Source organism: Papaver somniferum, chromosome 7 (genome assembly GCF_003573695.1).
Source record: "Papaver somniferum cultivar HN1 chromosome 7, ASM357369v1, whole genome shotgun sequence".
NCBI lineage: Eukaryota > Viridiplantae > Streptophyta > Magnoliopsida > Ranunculales > Papaveraceae > Papaver > Papaver somniferum.
The window spans coordinates 92,220,287-92,239,079 of NC_039364.1; the positions used below are offsets into that span (position 1 = coordinate 92,220,287).

At 35.8% G+C, this 18,793-nt stretch overlaps 2 long non-coding RNA genes and 1 pseudogene across 5 annotated transcripts; 2 read left to right on the top strand and 1 right to left on the bottom strand.

Moving 5' to 3' along the window:
* Positions 1-1,660: 1,660 nt before the first annotated feature.
* On the bottom strand, positions 1,661-8,051 carry LOC113297869. Of its 3 annotated transcripts, none has more exons than XR_003333812.1 (4): positions 7,739-8,050; positions 7,509-7,628; positions 6,997-7,066; positions 1,661-1,721 (listed from the first exon to the last, which is right to left on the bottom strand). It is a non-coding gene; the product is annotated as an uncharacterized LOC113297869 (long non-coding RNA). The 3 variants fall into 3 exon arrangements; XR_003333814.1 differs by lacking the exon at positions 1,661-1,721 and adding an exon at positions 5,468-5,519 and having other exon boundaries at positions 7,739-8,051; XR_003333813.1 differs by lacking the exon at positions 1,661-1,721 and adding an exon at positions 6,073-6,501 and having other exon boundaries at positions 7,739-8,051.
* Positions 8,052-8,484: 433 nt separating this feature from the next.
* LOC113296470 lies at positions 8,485-9,165 on the top strand. 2 transcript variants are annotated; one of them, XR_003333041.1, is made up of 3 exons: positions 8,485-8,571; positions 8,663-8,765; positions 9,120-9,165. It is a non-coding gene; the product is annotated as an uncharacterized LOC113296470 (long non-coding RNA). The 2 variants fall into 2 exon arrangements; XR_003333042.1 differs by having other exon boundaries at positions 8,499-8,571; positions 8,666-8,765.
* A 6,018-nt stretch (positions 9,166-15,183) lies between these two features.
* LOC113294911 lies at positions 15,184-17,342 on the top strand (annotated as a pseudogene).
* Positions 17,343-18,793: the final 1,451 nt, after the last annotated feature.

Below are 18,793 nucleotides of genomic sequence, written 5' to 3' on the forward strand. Positions count from 1 at the left end.
ACCTTGATACTTGAAAATTCGTGTTACTCTACTGCGAGCGGACACAAATTGCCAGCCATATCAATATTAAGGGTTCGGCCGGGGAATATATCATAGAAAGCATTCAAAGGAACTTATAATAAAGGCAAGGCAAGGTGCCGAAATTTACAGAATCTCTGGGATTGTTGCTACATGCACCATTCTGGATAAATTTCATATGAAAATATTGAATTGCTCAATAAATGCGCCAGTGAAGAGGTTGAATCACTCATCACTTTTATATGGCTCTGTTTCTTTGCAGAGTGACGGCATATTAAATGCAAGGTTTACAATTTTAACCCTGAACTAAAAACCACCGCTCCCCGGAAGCGGCGCCAGAATTTGTATGGGCTGTCGTAGGCTCAACAAATTAATAAATATATTTCCCACTAATTAACTGGTAATATAGCGGTAGTAAGAGATCGTTCCCACAGAGAGCTGTGTAATTGATAGGTTTTTTGTATTAGCAAAATAAAGTAAAACACAAAGGGGGATTGGTTTTAAGATAATAGAAAGACAATAAAGAAGAAAGAGATGATTAAGGAATCCTTCGCCGTTACCAAGCGATAACTGGATTAGAATACTTATCTATCGTTCGTAAGAACCATTCATCACCAACCGTAGAATAACATCTAGAGCAGTGCTATTCCCAAAGTCCCTTATGTAACTTGATAAACTGAACCACCAAGTAGTAGCGCACTCAAGGTGTAATCCAACCGGAAGCTTTAAGTTATGTGAACTGAGGTTGATCATAGCAGTTAGACTCCTAGCGCAAGGTCCACTTACTAGTGTTGTCTTCACACACGATTTCTCAATATAATCCCTCTACGAGGTCTCACGTTCTCTACTTGTGTAAGGGTTATTCAACAATTACACAGATATCCTAACCCTTTACTAGCAATAGAATGATCAATAAATTAATCTGCACTCCAAGCAATCTAATTAATCAATCATAAACCCTAGAAATAGTGAAAACACACGATGATGATAAAAACTCTCAATAGGTTTGTATTAATAATAAAGCTTCACGCTTAGAACATTGAATTCATCCTTAATCAACAAAGGATTTAGCCACTCATATTACAAAGAAGATGATAATGGTGGTTTCCTCCTAAAGGGGTAAACCCTAGGTTTTGATGTAAAACTTGTGATATGAGATTCAATATGATGATTGAGTTTTACATAACCTAATACCTTTTTATAGGTTTACATTGCTTGGCCTTCAAGTATTTAGTTCGGTTCAAGAACCCGACACGAAAATACGAAATAACTAATCCAAACGTACCCTTAGGCTTTCCAAGGTATTAATACACGTTTTCCACTTGCTAAGTTCGCAAACCCAGTCCGAAAACTTCAAATTCCAACAGAAAATTTCGGAATTAAAGTATGAAACCCGTCCGCGAACTTTGTTGTCTTCGGTATTCAATAAAAGCTTGTTTTGGCCACAACTTCTTCATCCGAACTCAGAATGACCTCATTCTTTTTGCAATCTTTTTATCTTTCAATTCTCTTCAAGATGATGATGATAAATACTTAATTAGAATGAGTTAAGATCGGTATTTGGCCCTTCTCTTGATTTTGAGCGTTTTGCTCCTTTTCGTCGCTTTTCTTCAACTTCTCTTGGACTTTGGCACTTGGATACTTGGAATACTTCTTTTCCTAGATCTTTTCAGCACTTTGTAGCTCCTTTTTGGATGATTCACCTAATAGAGACAAATAAGAGAAAACAATAGTAATAATACGAACACATGAAAGAATAATAGCTAAAACAAGTATGGAATGGACACTAAAATCATATGAATTATGCACTTATCAATAGCTATCAGTGAAGTTTTGGACTAGGCGAGAGAGTTAAGTTATGGAAAGGTTATTCAGGAATCAGACCGTAAGTATAAAGTTAGATCCATAAACGAAAAATATCCTAGTGTTTATTGATCAAACCATGATATTATTCTGGATGTTGAAAATAAAATAGGTAGTAAGGATTTACGATTTCGTAAGTCTGCTAATAGACTAAATAATAATGCGGCGCACTCCTTGGCTAGAAAGGTGGGAGAGGATAAAGTCAATTTGACTATTATAATGATTTTCCACACGATATATTTTACTCTTATATAACTGGCTAATTTTGCTTTAATAAAAGAATATTTTGAATAATAAAAAAAGGTCTTATAATATTCATCGTGATGGCACGCATATTTCGAACGCGCTTGGACACCTTCTGCTTCTCCAGAATAGAAGTAAAAAACACTAACCAGAAGCAAAAGTATTTTGCTTCATAAAAAATTGACTTTCTCAAATTTTATACCCAAACCTATTTGTTGTTTTTTGACTTCTAGAAGTCAAAAATTACTCATGGTTCGCAGTAAACAGCTCGATCATTGCTAGAATGACTTGTATCTGCTAGTTCTTATAGAAGGAGAGATGCAGTTTGGTCTTCAACAATAAATCTCTAATTCCAAGGTAAACAATGCAAGCTATTGAAAGATTCCTTCTAAATGAAGTTTCTGTCCAAAACACCAACACAAACATTTTTAAGAGTAGTGTGGTCCCTAAATGGTTCCCTCTGATAATGATGATATTAAACTAAAACCGATGCATCTTATTGTGAAAGAACAAAAACAGGAGAATACGGACTAATTTTTAGAAATTATGCAGGTACACATGTAGCTTTAGTGTGCGTCAGCTTCAATGGAGCATTGGGTGCAGACATCTGGAGAGTTTAGCTGTTTGGAGAGGTTGCAGTTAGGATTCAAGAACAACATCATTGAAGCGGACTATCAAAGCCTTATACAAGCTATCAAAGGAGTTGCACCTGATATTCCACGAGAGCTGCGTGGATTTTTCTTTTTTGTTTATCGATCAGCAGCTGGAATTGAACCCGCAACCTATAGGTTAGGAGTCCAACCCCTGGACAACTGGGCTACGTGGAATTGTTAAAGAAATTATTTTCATGTTAAACTCGTTCGATTATTGCTCTTGTAAGCACATAAACGGGTTTGTCAATAAATATGCAGATAAGTTAGCTAAACATGCTCGTAAAGAGGGTGCGAGTATTAGTTGAAAAGGAGAACCACCATCTTCCATGTTAAACTCTATTACGTATGACAGTACTTAGCTCAATAAAATTTTCTTTGAAGCACAAATAAAATAAAATCCAAAAAATAAAATATGGCATTTTTAGGGGCGACCCCGAAGGAATTAGGGGCGACTTTTTTTATTCCCAACCCATAAATAAGGTTATGGGATGTCCTAATGGTTCGGAGAATACCTAAATGCCCTTTTACAATCGGTAGTTTAGTATTGACTTTTATCAACCGATTATGACTGTGTTCTTCTCTTCTTTGCTTTGTCTTGAAAAAAATAAATTTGGGGCTACTATCACAATCGGTAGATAATAAACATCATGAAACTACCGATTGTGAAAATAAAGATATTCAAAATTCTATTGGTTTTTGAAAATTTTGAACATGGGTCGACTACCATAATCGGTAGATAATGAACATCACAAAACTACCGATTGTACAATCGGTAGGTAATAAACATCACGAAACTACCGATTGTGAAAATAGAGGAATGCAAAATTCCATTAATTTTTGAAAATTTTGAATTTGGGGCTATTACCATAATGGGTACGTAATAAACATCACGAAACTACCGATTGTGGAAATAGAGAAATCCAAAATTCCATTGGTTTTTGAAAATTTTGAATTTGGGGCTACTACCATAATCGGTAGATAATGAACATCATGAAACTACCGATTGTATAATCGGTAGGCAATAAACACCATGAAACTACCAATTGTGAAAATAGAGAAATCCAAAATTCCATTGTTTTTGAAAATTTTGAATTTGGGGCTACTAGCACAATCAGTAGATAATGAACATCACAAAACTATCGATTGTACAATCGGTAGGTAATAAACATCACGAAACTACCGATTGTGAAAATAGAGAAATCCAAAATTCCATTGATTTTTGAAAATTTTGAATTTGGGGCTACTACCATCGGTAGATAATGAGCATCACGAAAATTCGAAAATTTACTACCTATTATGTTTGTGTAGAGAATTAGAAAATTTAAGGATTTTGGCATAATCCAAGGCTACATTGTAATCGGAAGCCAATTAAATATTATTTTGTACTGATTATAGATATATTTTGGCTCAGTAGTTTACAATCGGTAGACATGGTACTCCGTTATCCACCGATTTTGGGGTGTTCTAAATCATGTGAAAATGAAATTTCCTCTATATAACAAAATTTTCCCGATTATAAACTTGACTACCGATTATGGAGGGCATATTTGTCATTTCAAAAAATTTAAGGTAAGGGATGGCTTCGTTTTATGTTTGGTGATTCTATTTTGTTTTATTGGTCGCCCCTAATTCTTTAGGGTGGCCCCTAAAAATGCCAGGAAATAAAATCCAAACTATAAAAGTTCGCTTCTAAATTCAGTGAGCTTATCAAGGTATAAAATCCGTCCAAAATGGAGTATGAGTTGTAACTGCGCGCTAAATTTAGTTTTGTTCCCAATGTGAGATATTGTAGGGTGGATCTTGAAAGATATGAAAGATCTCCCTCCAAGCCGTACATACGACTTTCATCGAATACGACTTTCCATAGAATTCTAACTTTAGCATTTCGGCTTTTTGATAAGACCACGTCTTATCGGTCACGTCAACGTTGTTGACCAGATACGGCACTGGAGCATATGTGGTCTTGTTGGTCCATTATATGGGTCAAGCCTATCCAAGTTATGGAAACCACCTTGGCTAGCAATTACGAAGCGCGGCAACAACAAGTATTATGGTTTAGTATTTTGTTATTTAATTTATTAAGAGTTTTTATTATGAAAAATATGTATTTTATTAGAATTAGGATTTATATTAAAAGTAATCTTTTTAGGATTTGTTTTCTTATTTTCCAAGTAATGTAGCCTATAAATAGGCCTTTTCCATTCAGTGTTAATTAATCGGAAAAATATTAAGTAACAATACTGTTTGGTTTATTGGTTCTTCGAATCATGATCTTTTGAGCTTAAGCTGCTGGTCGTGAATAAGAAACAAACCGTTTCTTATCATTGGTATCAGACAAGTTCGTTCCTATCCCAACTTTCGCTATCCTATCACCAATCATCACAAGGGTACATTATTTATATGTCCCTACTTTTGACACTCAATAAATATATCCTTATACAACAATAAATATGTCATATTTTTTAATAACCTTATTCATTTAAAATAAGATTACCTATATAATATTTTTTTTAATTTCAAAATGGAAAAAATTTCTTCCTCTACCACTTCACCACCACCACCAACATTCAACTACCATTCCACCACCACCGTTCAACAACCACCACCTACCAACCGCCACCACCACTAATATTCCACCACCACTCCTTCACCACCACAATTACACCACCAACAGTCCTCCACCACCACTAGTCCGCAGCCGCCACCACCACTAGTCCGCCGCCACCGTCGCCGCCGCCACCACTGGTTCAGATATTTTTGTATCAACAACAGTAGTTGATCCAAATAAAAATAGAACCAACAGTAGAAGTTGATCCAATTTAGGGGATCAACAAGGATAGTTGATCCAAAAAAAAAGGATCAACAGTAGAAGTTGATCCAATTTAGGGGATCAACAATGGTAGTTGATCCACTAAATTGGATCAACAATGAAAGTTGATCCATGTAAATGGAGTGAACTTGGCGCGAGTCGAACACGCATCATATGACATGGAATCAGTCATGCTACCATCACACCACAAGTTCAACATTGGAAGAAAATTACATGATTTAAACTACAAGCATGATTATACCTATCCAAAGGAAAATATTATCAACAATAGTTGAAAGGATCAACAACAGTAGTTGATCCCATAAAAAATTGGATCAACAACATGAGTTGATTCAATAAATGGGATCAACTACAGTAGTTGATCCCATAAAAAATTGGGTCAACAACAGGAGTTGATCCCATAAATGGATCAACAACCGTAGTTGATCCCATCAAAAATTGGGTCAACAATAGGAGTTGATCCTCATAAATGGGATCAACACTGAAGTTTATCCATAAATGGGATCAACAACTGAAGTTTATCCCATAAAAACTAAAGTCCGGAGATCTTTTTCACAATGAAGATGACCGCTTAATAAAAGTATTTCGTGAACTAAACAACATAAACATGCCTTTCTATCATTCTATGACTGCGTTAATAACACATTATGTACTATGAATCTCTCAAAATATAATGAATTCAAGTTCCTAGTTCTACAAAGAATGAACTACTCACAAAGATAGCAACTATCTCTAACTAGATGATATGAAATACTTCGTTGAAGTAGCAATCATCTCTTACGTTACATTGTATGAACTGCTAGTTGAACAGTAACAATCTCTAACGTACCAGAATACCCTTTAGCAACCAAAGGACAATCCAACATTTAAGAAAGCATGGATGATTTAATTGACCTGAGAGTACCAAGTAAACTTGTAACCATTAGATAGTATGTTATCCAATAGAGAACCACTAGTTTGCATTATACCTCCTATTTAATAATTTCCTAGTACATACCAAATGTGACCACCATCTCAAATGGCTATTGACGAAACTAGTACCCACATATTAATGATGCACACTACAGACATTCCAAAACGAATAGTATCCACTAACTAATCTAAACACGTAATATCCACTACCGATGTAAATTACAGGCACATAAAGATTTAATCAAGACCAAAATCTCTTACTGCTAGTCATAAGTGTAACAAATAACATTTGGGTAGTGTACCACTGCGCGGTAATACATCCTAAAAACACCATTTCAGCAAGTTTGTAAATCCATACGAAGTAATTATCAGGCACGAAACTTAGAATACGACTACTCACATTGTTAAATACCGTAAACAGGATGACAATCTCTATGAAATTAAGCAATTCTAGGAAAAGGGAGGTGAGTTTAGAACCTTTGTGCTTTTGTTTGCGCATTTTGCTGTAATAGGTTAAATTTTTCTTGAGCATTTTCCTTTTCCGCTCCTACAGATGCAAGTTCACATTTGTTAAAAAATATGACTTCAGAAATCACTGCATCCTAGGTTTATCAACATATTTCTGCATAAAACAGAAAATTAATGAAAAATTCTACCTTTTTCATAACAACAATGTTGATTACTAGTGAAAATTAATCCAGACAAATACCCAAACAGATAGAGTGACAAAGAAAATAGCATTATTTAATCATATTATATAATCATCACCAGATAAATAATCAAAATTTGATCTACTGTAAAGCAAAAGAATATAACAAACATCTTTTCATTCGTTGAAGTATCTTTTCAACCCATTTTCCATTCATACACATCATTCATCAACATATAGCAAACATAAGATGAACAAATTACTGCATAAAACCATTGCCTTGTCTTCATCCAAAATTTTGAAAAATGTACATACCTTGAATTTCGAAAAATGTACATACCTTGAATTGTTATTAGCAACTGGTTCTCCACTGTTTTCCATTCTCGATCTTTATATATACTTTTAGACGACAATACCATCCAACATGTTGTTCCGCTGCAACAACACTAACACCTCCATCCTTCACCGATCCACGACAAAACCACCAAATCCACAATTGTTATTATGAATTCAATTCAAGCATAAAGTTTTTAAAATTAGTTTTGATAAATTTCAGAACATAAACCTTACCAGTTTCAGAATAAAAAAATCTCGAACTCAATTTACTGAATACGAATCTTTAACCCAAAATCCACTTGAAATCTGAATCTCAACTTGAAATTACCGAATAGAGAACCAAAAATCAAATCGATCTCTGAATTTCGTTTAAAATTAGTAGAAATCGAACTCGTGATAAATCTGTTAATATTAGTGGCGGACGTAACATAGGTGATTGTGCTTGTTGCGGTGGCGGTGATGGAGATCGTGGTGGTGGTAGGGGGTATGGAGATGATGACGGTGGGAACGGCAATTTTTTTCATTTTTTTCTGTGATAAGAATTAAGAAGTGAAAAGAACGAAGTATGAGAGAAAGGCTAAATAAGGAATTTTGATAATTATGTTTTTAGAGGAATTTTCAATTTTGTCATCAGGATTAGAGCTGGCAATCCGAGCCAAAACCCGCGGGTTGGCCCGTCCCGTCCCGTGAAAACCCGCACCCGTCCCGGATCGTAATTAAACAAGACGGGCGCGTGTTGTATATTTAGTGGCTTGTGAAGAAACGGGTTAACCCGGCCCGTACCGTGAAACCCGCGGGTTAACCCGGCTCATTCCCCACCGCTACGTGTCACAGTAATGTAAGCCTGTTACGTACGTGTCACAATATCTTGTTTCCCTCATATAAAAAGTTAAAAACGAAGAAGGAAACCCTAACTCCCTAAGCCTAAGCTGCTGCGGCCTTCATTCTTCCTCTAATCCTCTTCTTTTCTTCTTCCCTGCTGAGTCTTCTGAATTTGATGGCAGGTACGAATCACAGTCACAGAACAACAAATTGAAATCTAAAGATCAAAGTTTAAAGGCTAGCAGGTAACAACAACATACTTCAAAGTTTTACCCAAGATTTTTCTCTTCACTATTTCCAGATATCATTTTTGTCTCTGAAATTTTCGTGTAACAGCAGAAGAAGATCGATCTCATGTATTTAAAGGTTCACTGTAAAGGTTAACTTCAGATCTCGTGTTTGAATTTCGGATTTCATCTTCTTACAGTTACAATCAAAAGTAAGTTTTCTTTTCTTTTCTCGTAAATATCATCAAAATAAAACATGGGTTTTGGTAATCAATTGTTAATTTCTTAAATCTAACCCCTTTACTTTTTTGTTCATCCAGTCTACCGAGAATACTCATACCAGCAGATGAAATACTAGCCTTTTTTCCCCAATTCTAATTTTATTGTTGGTAATCTCTGCTGTAGTTTGCACATAGGATATTTAGATTCTTTAATTGGTAATTTTGGTTGTGTTTATCGATTTGTCCCCCACAATTTATCTGAATACTCTTGTCTCTCTGTCCTGCAACTTAATTACTGTTTAGTGATGAACAAAATCTCATCTGTAACCTTTCCATGGAACTCAGGGGGGACATCAAGCACCATCTTTGATTAAATCTACTGGGGAGAGAGTGAGTCCTTTTGCCTCCATGTGTTGTTATTGCTATCAGTTACTGCATCTTTTTCAGTTCAAGTTATTCTTCAATGTTCTGTTTAGCTGTATGATTTGGTTGGAATATTCGACTATATCAGTAGTGGAATTTGAGGTCTGAATTTCATTGACATTAGGTTTATATATGATGAACTATTAGGTACGATACTGGTAGGTCAATTTTTTCTGTGATGTCTCTTTCTCTTAGAAATCAATGATACACCTGATGAAGATAGCTTTTACACAAACAACTAATACAAGTGACAAATTCTCAATAGATTGGTAGTCTATACTTTTTAGTCACCAACACAGCCAGCAACATAAATAGCACCACCACCATCAGAGCATTATGCTTAGAAGAATTGTATAAATACTTACAACAGATTTAGAATTTCTGAAATATGGTTAGGTTTCAATAGACAGTTGATTTTTTCTTTTCTTTTCTTTACATTGCCAGTTTTTTCACGTTTCTGATTCTCTGAATGACTCTTTGACTTGTTCTTTGTGGCTCCATCCATTTCAGGATGTCAAGTGTACAAGAACAAGAGTTACCAGAACCAGACCATTACAACGATGTTATGAGTGGTGACGGTCAAGATGATGATGATGTTGAGATGCTAGATTCTGTGAATGAGGATCCAACTGTTGGTTGTGCACCTGCACAAGTTGCACGTGGAAAGAAAAATAGACTTAGATCCGAAGTTTGGGAATTTTTTAAACTCGTTAAGTATAAGGATGGTACAACGAAGGGGGTGTGCAAGGCTTGTAATGTAGGATATAAATATGAAAGCCAAAGAGGTGGAACTTCAGCCATGAAAAGGCATAAGTGCATTAAACGTCAGTCTATGGACGTAGGGCAGATGATATTAGCTTCACAAAATAGCCAGCTGTCTACCCGTGTACGCAAGGTTGATCAAATGAAATTACGGATTTGTTCTCAGCTTTACTCATTGCAAGAAATGTTCCATTTGCTTTGGTGGAGTGGAAAGAGTTTAGGGATATATGTGCTTATTTAAATGATGACTTTAAACCAATATCAAGGAATACTGGGAAAGCCGATGTGGTAAAGAAACATAAAGCACAAAAAGAAGTTATTCGCAACAGATTGAAACTTGCTCCAGGTATGATTCAAAATTTCAAATGATTTTTATACTTTTATGTATGAGTAATTGATTAATATGATGTGCTAGCTAATGTGTATGACTTACCCTTACAGGTAGGATATGTCTAACATCAGACATGTGGACTTCTGTAACAACTACTGGATATAAGCTTAACTGCGCACTATCTTGATAAAGATTGGGTATTGCAAAAGAAGCTTCTGAATTTCTCTCCCCTTCCACCACCTCATACAGGTAAAGCACTTAATTTTATTTCTTTATTATCTTAAATATAATTTCATGTTAACTTATTCCCCTTTCTACTACCTCAAACAGGTGAACACCTTTCTTCTAAGTTATTTGCAATGATAGAAGATTGGGGAATTGAAGAAAAGGTATCCAACATCACCTTGGATAATGCTGCAAATAACGGAGCTTGTGCTGGAATTATGAAGAGTAGACTTGTTGCAAAGAAGATCTTGTTGAACGATGGAAAATACTTTCATGTGCGTTGTTGTGCTCATATCTTAGCTCTTATTGTAAAAGAAGGACTTACGAAGATTGATCCAGCCGTGCTTAAGATTCGAGCGTCAGTGAAGTCCCTTAAAAAGTCCCAAGTAAGAAAACAAAAGTTCTTGGACATTGTTGAAACTTTAGGAATGTCTGGTCTGAAAAAGGGTATTCGGCAAGACGTAAAGACAAGGTGGGATTCCACTTCTATTCTGTTATAAATTACAAAGTTGGAGAATTGTATAATTTGTATTAATGTTTTTTTAGATACTCACTGAATGTTTGTTTTATGCAGGTGGAATTCAACTTATCTTATGTTAGACAGTTGTATCTTGTATAAGCCAGTTTTCTCTCATTTGAAGTTGGTGGATTCAGACTATGAAGACTGTCCAACTAATGAAGAATGGGAACAAATTGAAGTAGTCACAAAGTTTCTCAAGGTGTTTCATGAACTCACAAAGGTTTTTTCTGGTAGTAAGTATCCTACTTCCAATCTTATTTTGAAAGAATTTGTCAAGTTCAGGTGTTACTAAAGAAAGAGAGCAGAAGTAATATTGAATTCATTAGGAACATGGTAAAAGAGATGCAAGCAAAATTTGATAGTTACTGGAAGGAGTTGAGTCCTATATTGGCTATGGCAGTTGTGTTAGATCCTAGATCGAAAATGAATTTTGTGAAATTTACTTACTCCAAGTTGTATCCTGATGAGAGAGAATTAGAATGTCAAGTTAATAAAGTGCATAGTAATATAAAAGCACTTTTTAATGAGTATTACACCTTGTCAAGTTCAAGAGCTTCCAACAGTTGTGCAGCTCAAAATTTGAGTGTTCAAAATGGTGGGAATTTTGCTGCCCAAGAAGGGAGTGATTTTTTTCAGGTAATTTCAACTTTTATGTTCAGTTTGATTCATTTGAGTTCTTCATGATTGGTATAAGTCTGCAAAACATGTTCTTTTTTTTTAATACAAGATGATAACTTTGAACCCAGATTTAATATGTCAATGTAAACTCTGAGCATGCCATATATCGTTTATTTGTCATTGTAATTACTTATGATAGAATGAGGAATGTACCCAAGAATTGGTTGTTGGATTGTTTGGGATTCTGTCATTCTGTGTCTTGATATCTAGTGTCTTGTCAACAGGAATATGTTGCAACACAGGAACGTGGTGGTAATGTATTAACTGACTTGTCAGAGTTAGATGAATATCTTGGCGAGACGTACAGAGGTTGTCTAAATTCACTAGACATCCTTAACTATTGGAAGAACCATGAACAACAATATCCAGTACTTTCAAGAATGGCAGGGGATATTTTGTCAATTCCTATTTCAACCGTCGCATCGGAGTCTGCATTTAGCATTGGAGGAAGGGTGATTAATCGATTTCGCAGTTCCTTATTACCTGAAAATGCTGAGGCGTTAATAACAACTCGTGATTGGGAATATGGAATTGGTAAGTAAATCAATAATATTTTATTTAGTTGAGTGTCTAAATCTTATCTATAACATTGGTTGTTTTATTATGATCCATATAGGAAAATAAGATATGGATGAGGACAATGTGATCGTTGAAGAAGATATATTAGGATTTGAACCTGACGCAGTGGAGGATGGGGCAGTGGAGGATGTGGAGGAAGTAAGTTCTTATGCGTCTAGTTAGTATGCGTACTTCTTCAATATAAAGCGGGGTAATTATGCAAATTCCATGTTTTTGACTTGAATCTTTTTTTTTGTTTGGTTTATTTTTTCTTGAAATTACAGATTCATATTGAATAGTTGGAGCAACTCAAAGATAAACATGGAATATGAGAATGTTTTATCACTTACCAGTATCTCCAAATATTGCATAGAAAAGAGATTGGAGATGTTTTTTTTGATAGTTAACACTTTTTTTGATTAACCACACAATATATATTTTGTGCAGGAAGTGGTTATTAATATTGTGATATTGTCGCACTTGGTGATACAAATTAGAAACAATGGTATCTACAGTCTCGGTCTCGGAAGTTTATGTTCATTATTTATCAATTATCATCATGAACTGATGAAGTACTGTGTAACTGTAACTAAAGTACTTAAGTACTAAAGTAAACTACTAATGACTAGTAAAGTAAGTCTAGTATGAATGTATGATACTATGATAGTATCTGTGTGACTGTGTCTGTGTTTCTTTAAGAAGACTAATTTGTTTAGTTTTGCAATTTTGAGTTTTTGAATTGATATACCAAATGAATTGGATGAATGTTAGATACTTAGGTTGTAGCTTGTAGGAAAGGAACTTTAGATGCCCTGAATGTGGAAGAAAATAGCCCAGAAATCGATTTCTGGCGAGTTGACTCAACAAAAACCAGGTAACCCGTGAGCACCCGTGAACCCGCGAGCTTTACCCGGGACGGGCACGGGTGGGATAAATGACCACCCGTGAAGAATTTCAACCCGCAAGCTCAGGCTTGTATTAACCCGTAACCCGCGGGTTGGTCACAAGCCAGACCCGTCCCGCCCGTTTGCCAGCTCTAATCAGGATAGTTGGAAAGAGGTTTAGGGATATTTGTGAAGGCCTTTCATCCATCTTTCACGTATCCATAAAAAAAAAAAAAAGAAAAAAAAAAGGGAAAAAAGAAAAAAGAAAGTATTTGCAGGTGAGGAGATCAAGTCGTTCATCATTAAAATTTCATATTGAAGAGATCATCGGCTTGCGTGGTCAGTAGAGTAGTTTTTGATTCGTTATTGGTAGGTAAGATCAATTTCTCAACTGTGTAATTTCCACGTTAGCAGTCTAAACCCTAGGTAGCCAAGCATTGCATACTCACACGTGTGCAATCATTACCGACCACAGTACCCTAGTTATACATCCTCCAACTTTTATGCGACCAGTACAACACCCAAGTTCAACTGTCAAGCCCAGCCCAGCCCATTAGTTAATATTCTTAAGTCAATTATCTACAAGCCCAGTTGTTATCTCAACAGTTGCATCCTAAGCTACACGTTGGTAACTAAGTACAGAAACGGCCAGTTATATTTTCATCATGTATATATACCAACACGCCAGTAAGAAAAAGATGGTGTGTCAACAATTTGATGGCAGAGATCCTGAAGGTTGGTTGATTGAAGCTCAATTAATTTTTGAGTTCCGCAAAATTTCACCCCGAGATTTTGTGAAGGTATCTAGTGATCATCTTATTGGTAGTCCGTTCAAATGGTACAAGTGGATGCAAGATTATATTTCGGGGTCTTGGAAGAATTTTTGTTTTTCTTTATTGAAGCGCTTCGGAAGTGATGACCCAATGCTAGCACTAGTTAATTTGCACCAAGATTTAGACGAAAGCGTGCTTATTGGAAATCTGCATTCCAAGAGTTCAAGGAGCATCAAAGAGCTAAAGCCGTGAAGCCACAACCTGTTGCAACTACATCTGATAATTTCACTATTGAGATGTCAAAACCTAGTGAAATTAATTTTTCTGATACCGTTAATGTTCCTCCGACAGTTGCCGACGAAGAAAATCAAGTTGTAATTGTGTCCAGATCCGACCTTGGAGGCAAGGTCCTATTTAAGGAGGGTGGAATGGGAAGACCATGTGCGGAGCCTATTTGTGCGTATAAGGTGGACTTTGAGTACAAAGTCCCATTTAAGGAAGGTGGAATGATAAGACCATGTGCGGAGCCTATTTGTGCGTATAAGGTGGACTTTGAGGGAAAGTCCCATTTAAGGAGGGTGTAATGATAAGACCACGTCTTATCGGTCACGTCAACGTTGTTGACCAGATACGGCACTGGAGCATATGTGGTCTTGTTGGTCCATTATATGGATCAAGCCTATCCAAGTTATGGAAACCACCTTGGCTAGCAATTGCGAAGCGCGACAACAACAAGTTTTATAGTTTTGTATTTTGTTATTTAATTTATTAAGAGTTTTTATTATGAAAAATAGGTATTTTATTAGAATTAGGATTTATATTAAAAGTAATCTTTTCTAGGATTTGTTTTCTTATTTTCCAAGTAATGTAACCTATAAATAGGCCTTTTCCATTCAGTGTTAATTAATCAGAAAAATATTAAGAAAATTGTTACTGTTTGGTTTATTGGTTCTTCGAATCATGATCTTTTGAGCCTGAGCTGCTGGTCGTGAATAAGAAACAAACCGTTTCTTATCACTTTTTATGTGATTGTGGACGCTCTTAAACACATGTTATGACTCATGAGACTAACCTAGTTATATACTTTTTGTTAGAAACTACGGGTTCTGCTTCGGGTTATTTCAGTTTTTGCTGTATTTTAGTAATAAAGAACGGATAGATTTAAATGATTCTGCTTCTATTTTACTAATGTTAACGGGTTTTTCTTGTAATCTCTAATGGACGGCTGGGTTCGGTGGAATAACTACAAAATCACATGTTTTGCATTGGAAAGGTGAAGAACACCTATTTTTCACCTTCATTTCTTGTTAACAATTACAGTAGTTATACATGGAAGAAACCACTAAAGCTCACCCGAAGCTCAGATTTTTATGGTGTATCAATAAGTCTCAGTGAAGCTATAAAGTCAGGAACCGCTGTAGATACTTACATTGCAAACAACATATTAAGTGGGTATTCAAAATGCAAGCAAATAAACTTAGCTCGATAACTGTTCGAAGAAATTACCCAAAGAGATATTGTTTCATGGAATTCAATGATCACTGGATATGTAAATCTTGGAAAGAATAATATAAGTTGGGAGATCTTTAAAGCCATGAAAAGAGATGGGTTTAGTTATGATCAATTTACATTTGGAAGCATTTTGAAGGGAATTTCTTGGATTAATGATTAAAGGTTGGGAAACAAGTTCACTCTATGATTATTAAGATGGGTTACGAGTGGAATGTATTCTCAGCTAGTGCGCTTTTAGATATGTATTCAAAATGCAAAAGGTTTCAAGATGCTTATCTAGTGTTTGAGTGCATACCTGAACCAAATTTTGTCTCGTGGAATGCATTGATAACAGGATATGCACAAATAGGTGATCGTGAGACTGCATTCTTTCTCTTTGATCGTATGGAGAGACATGCTATTGGACCTGATGATGTAACATTTTCTAGCCTTCTGACGCTGCTTGATGATCCTAAGCTCTATAATGTAACGATGCAAATCCATGCCAAGATGATAAAATGTGGTCGATTAATTGATAATGCAGCACGCAATACAACCATTACTTCATACTCTGAGTATGGGTCCATTGAAGATTCACGAAAGATATTTGAAGATGAGGATGGTATCCGAGATTTGGTCACATGGAATTTCATGCTAGCAGCTTACGTGGTTCACGATTACAAGTCCTTTGCAGTTGAACTTTTTATTGATATGCAAAGATATGGGATTGAACAAGACATGTACACATACAATAGTATTCTGAGTGCTTGTTTTGGACTGAAACATCACAAGGAAGGGAAATATTTGCATGGGTTGGCGATTAAAAGGCGTTTAGACCAGGCAGTACTTGTATGTAATTCATTGATTGCTATGTATCTGAAATCCAGCAGCACATCTATGGAAGATGCAATAAAATGCTTTGACATCATGAAGCTCAAGGACAACGTGTCTTGGAATTCAATCCTGACTGGATTCTCACAGAATGGGTTGAATGAAGATGCTCTGAAGTTCTTTGGATGGATGCGATCCAGGCGTCTTCCAGTTGACCAACTTGCCTTTTCAGCTGTCATCCGATCTTGTTCAGATTTGGCCACTTTAAAACTAGGTCAGCAGATTCATGTCTTAGTCCTTAAATCAGGCTTTGAGTCTGATGACTTTGTATCAAGCTCACTCATATTTATGTACTCCAAGTGTGGGGTCATTGAATATGCAAGGAAATCCTTCAGTGAAACTCCAAGATGTAGCACAATCACGTGGAACTCAATTATATTTTGCCATGCACAACATGGACAAGGTAATATCGCTCTTGATCTCTTCTTGGAGATGAATGAAAAGAATGTAAAACCAGATCACATAACCTTTGTTGCAGTTCTCACTGCATGTAGTCACATTGGTTTGGTGGAAAAAGGTTTGAGATATCTAAACAATATGGAACCCAAATATGGTATTTGACCTAGAATGGAGCATTTTGCATGTGGAATTGACCTGTTGGGACGCGCTGGACATGTCAGAGAAGCAAAAAAGTTAATTGAGTCTATGTCATTTGAAGCTGATGCAACGGTATTGAAGACCCTGTTGGGTGCTTGTAGGCTACATGGTGACATAGAATTGGCTACTAAGATAGCAAAACACTTGTTAATCTTGGAGCCTGATGAGCACTGCACATATGTCCTTCTCTCTAGCATGTATGCTCATCTGGGAAGTTGGGAGGAACAGGCTTCTATAAAGAGGTTGATGAAGGAGAGAATGGTGAAGAAGGTTCCTAGTTGGAGTTAGATTGAAGTGAAAAATGAGGTTCATTCTTTCAATGCTGAAGATCGGTCACATCCTCAACATGAAGAGGTCTACCAAATATTGAAAGAACTAATGGAAGAGATTATGTGGTTGTACAATGGTGAAGATGAGGAATTTTCAAACACATGATTTTGATTATGCTGTTCAACCTTGAAGACTTGTACTAGCAAAAAAAATTTGTTGGAATATCGACATGAAAACCAACGCTTATCAACCTTTCATTTCTGGGTTCGGTTATGCAGAAATTTAGCCATCTTCCTTGAAAAAGTTTTTTTTCACAAGTCAAATTTTCTTCGTACCCTAATATAGATTAGAGTCTACTTAACAAACATACATTAGAGTCTACTTAACAATATTGGATTTGTAGTTCTAGATCTTTCAGCTACCTCACTCCATATTCATGTCATTAATGTCAGTTTGAGTTTTAAACTCGGATTATTGGTATCATCACTCAAAAATTTTACCACTGTACTCCAGGTTATTACACTCATTTATTATTGTGTCACATATTATCAAGCTGTAAGTGAAGAGAATCCATAATCTAGATTTCATGTGAAAACCGTCTATAAGTAACAATTCCTTTTCTTAGAGCTTCTCTAATGGGCGTTGTGTGTGTTTCTGCAACCCAAAAAACATCCTCTTTTTTAATTTTTTTCTTGAGTGGTTCCACGTGTCCAAACTAACCCCTATATAGGGAAAAATAAACACCTTTTAGGGCAGTAAAAAAGTTTGGCAAGTGGTTGTTTTTTGTTGTTTGGTGGGAGGGTTCATGAGTGCGACTTTGTGCACCCGCGGATGCACATTCCTCCCCTCCTTATTCGTCGGGTTTAACGGGGATAAAGTTACGTCAATTTTATTTTCTTTAACAATTTTATTTAGAAAAAAAAACTAAAGTTTCGAAACAGTATCTATCTTTGTTCTTCCATATTCTTTGTTTTTCTCTCCATTAACCTATTCACTATCGTTTTTTTTTTTTTTTGATCGGGTTCTCTGTCAAACTTTATACATCGACCATGAAGAGAAATTCCCTGTTTCTTTAACATCACAAAGTTACACTATTAGTTCAAAAAAAATTAATAGTCTCCATGAATTTTCTTCTCTCCATGAAAATCACAAAGTTAACGGCAACCTTAACAATTTCCTTGATAAATCAAAACGTTCGAATATTAATTCAAGTATGAACAACCATATTTGTAAATCTAAAAATAGGAATATTAGGTCAGGTATCTATAAAAACCAAGTTCCGAAGAAGTGCTAATGACGTTTACTATCATTCTGCAATCACTTGGATTTTTTTCATCCGATTTGATTTGGTACCTTCGGGCCTTTGGCTGTGCTTCCACTGATTTATATTTTATTTTGATCCGTCGGTATGTTTGCACCCTATCAAAAGTAGGTGTACTTGTAAGTTAAAGATACATAGAGATTCCCTGATTTAAGATAGTACTATTAGAGCGTCCACAATGGACGACTAAACCCAAATATAGTGTCCAGTTGATAGGCGTAATGGGACGGACCATCGATCAAAATTTTATCAAAGACTAAAATCCAGACCAAATTTGATCTGCGACCAAGACCAA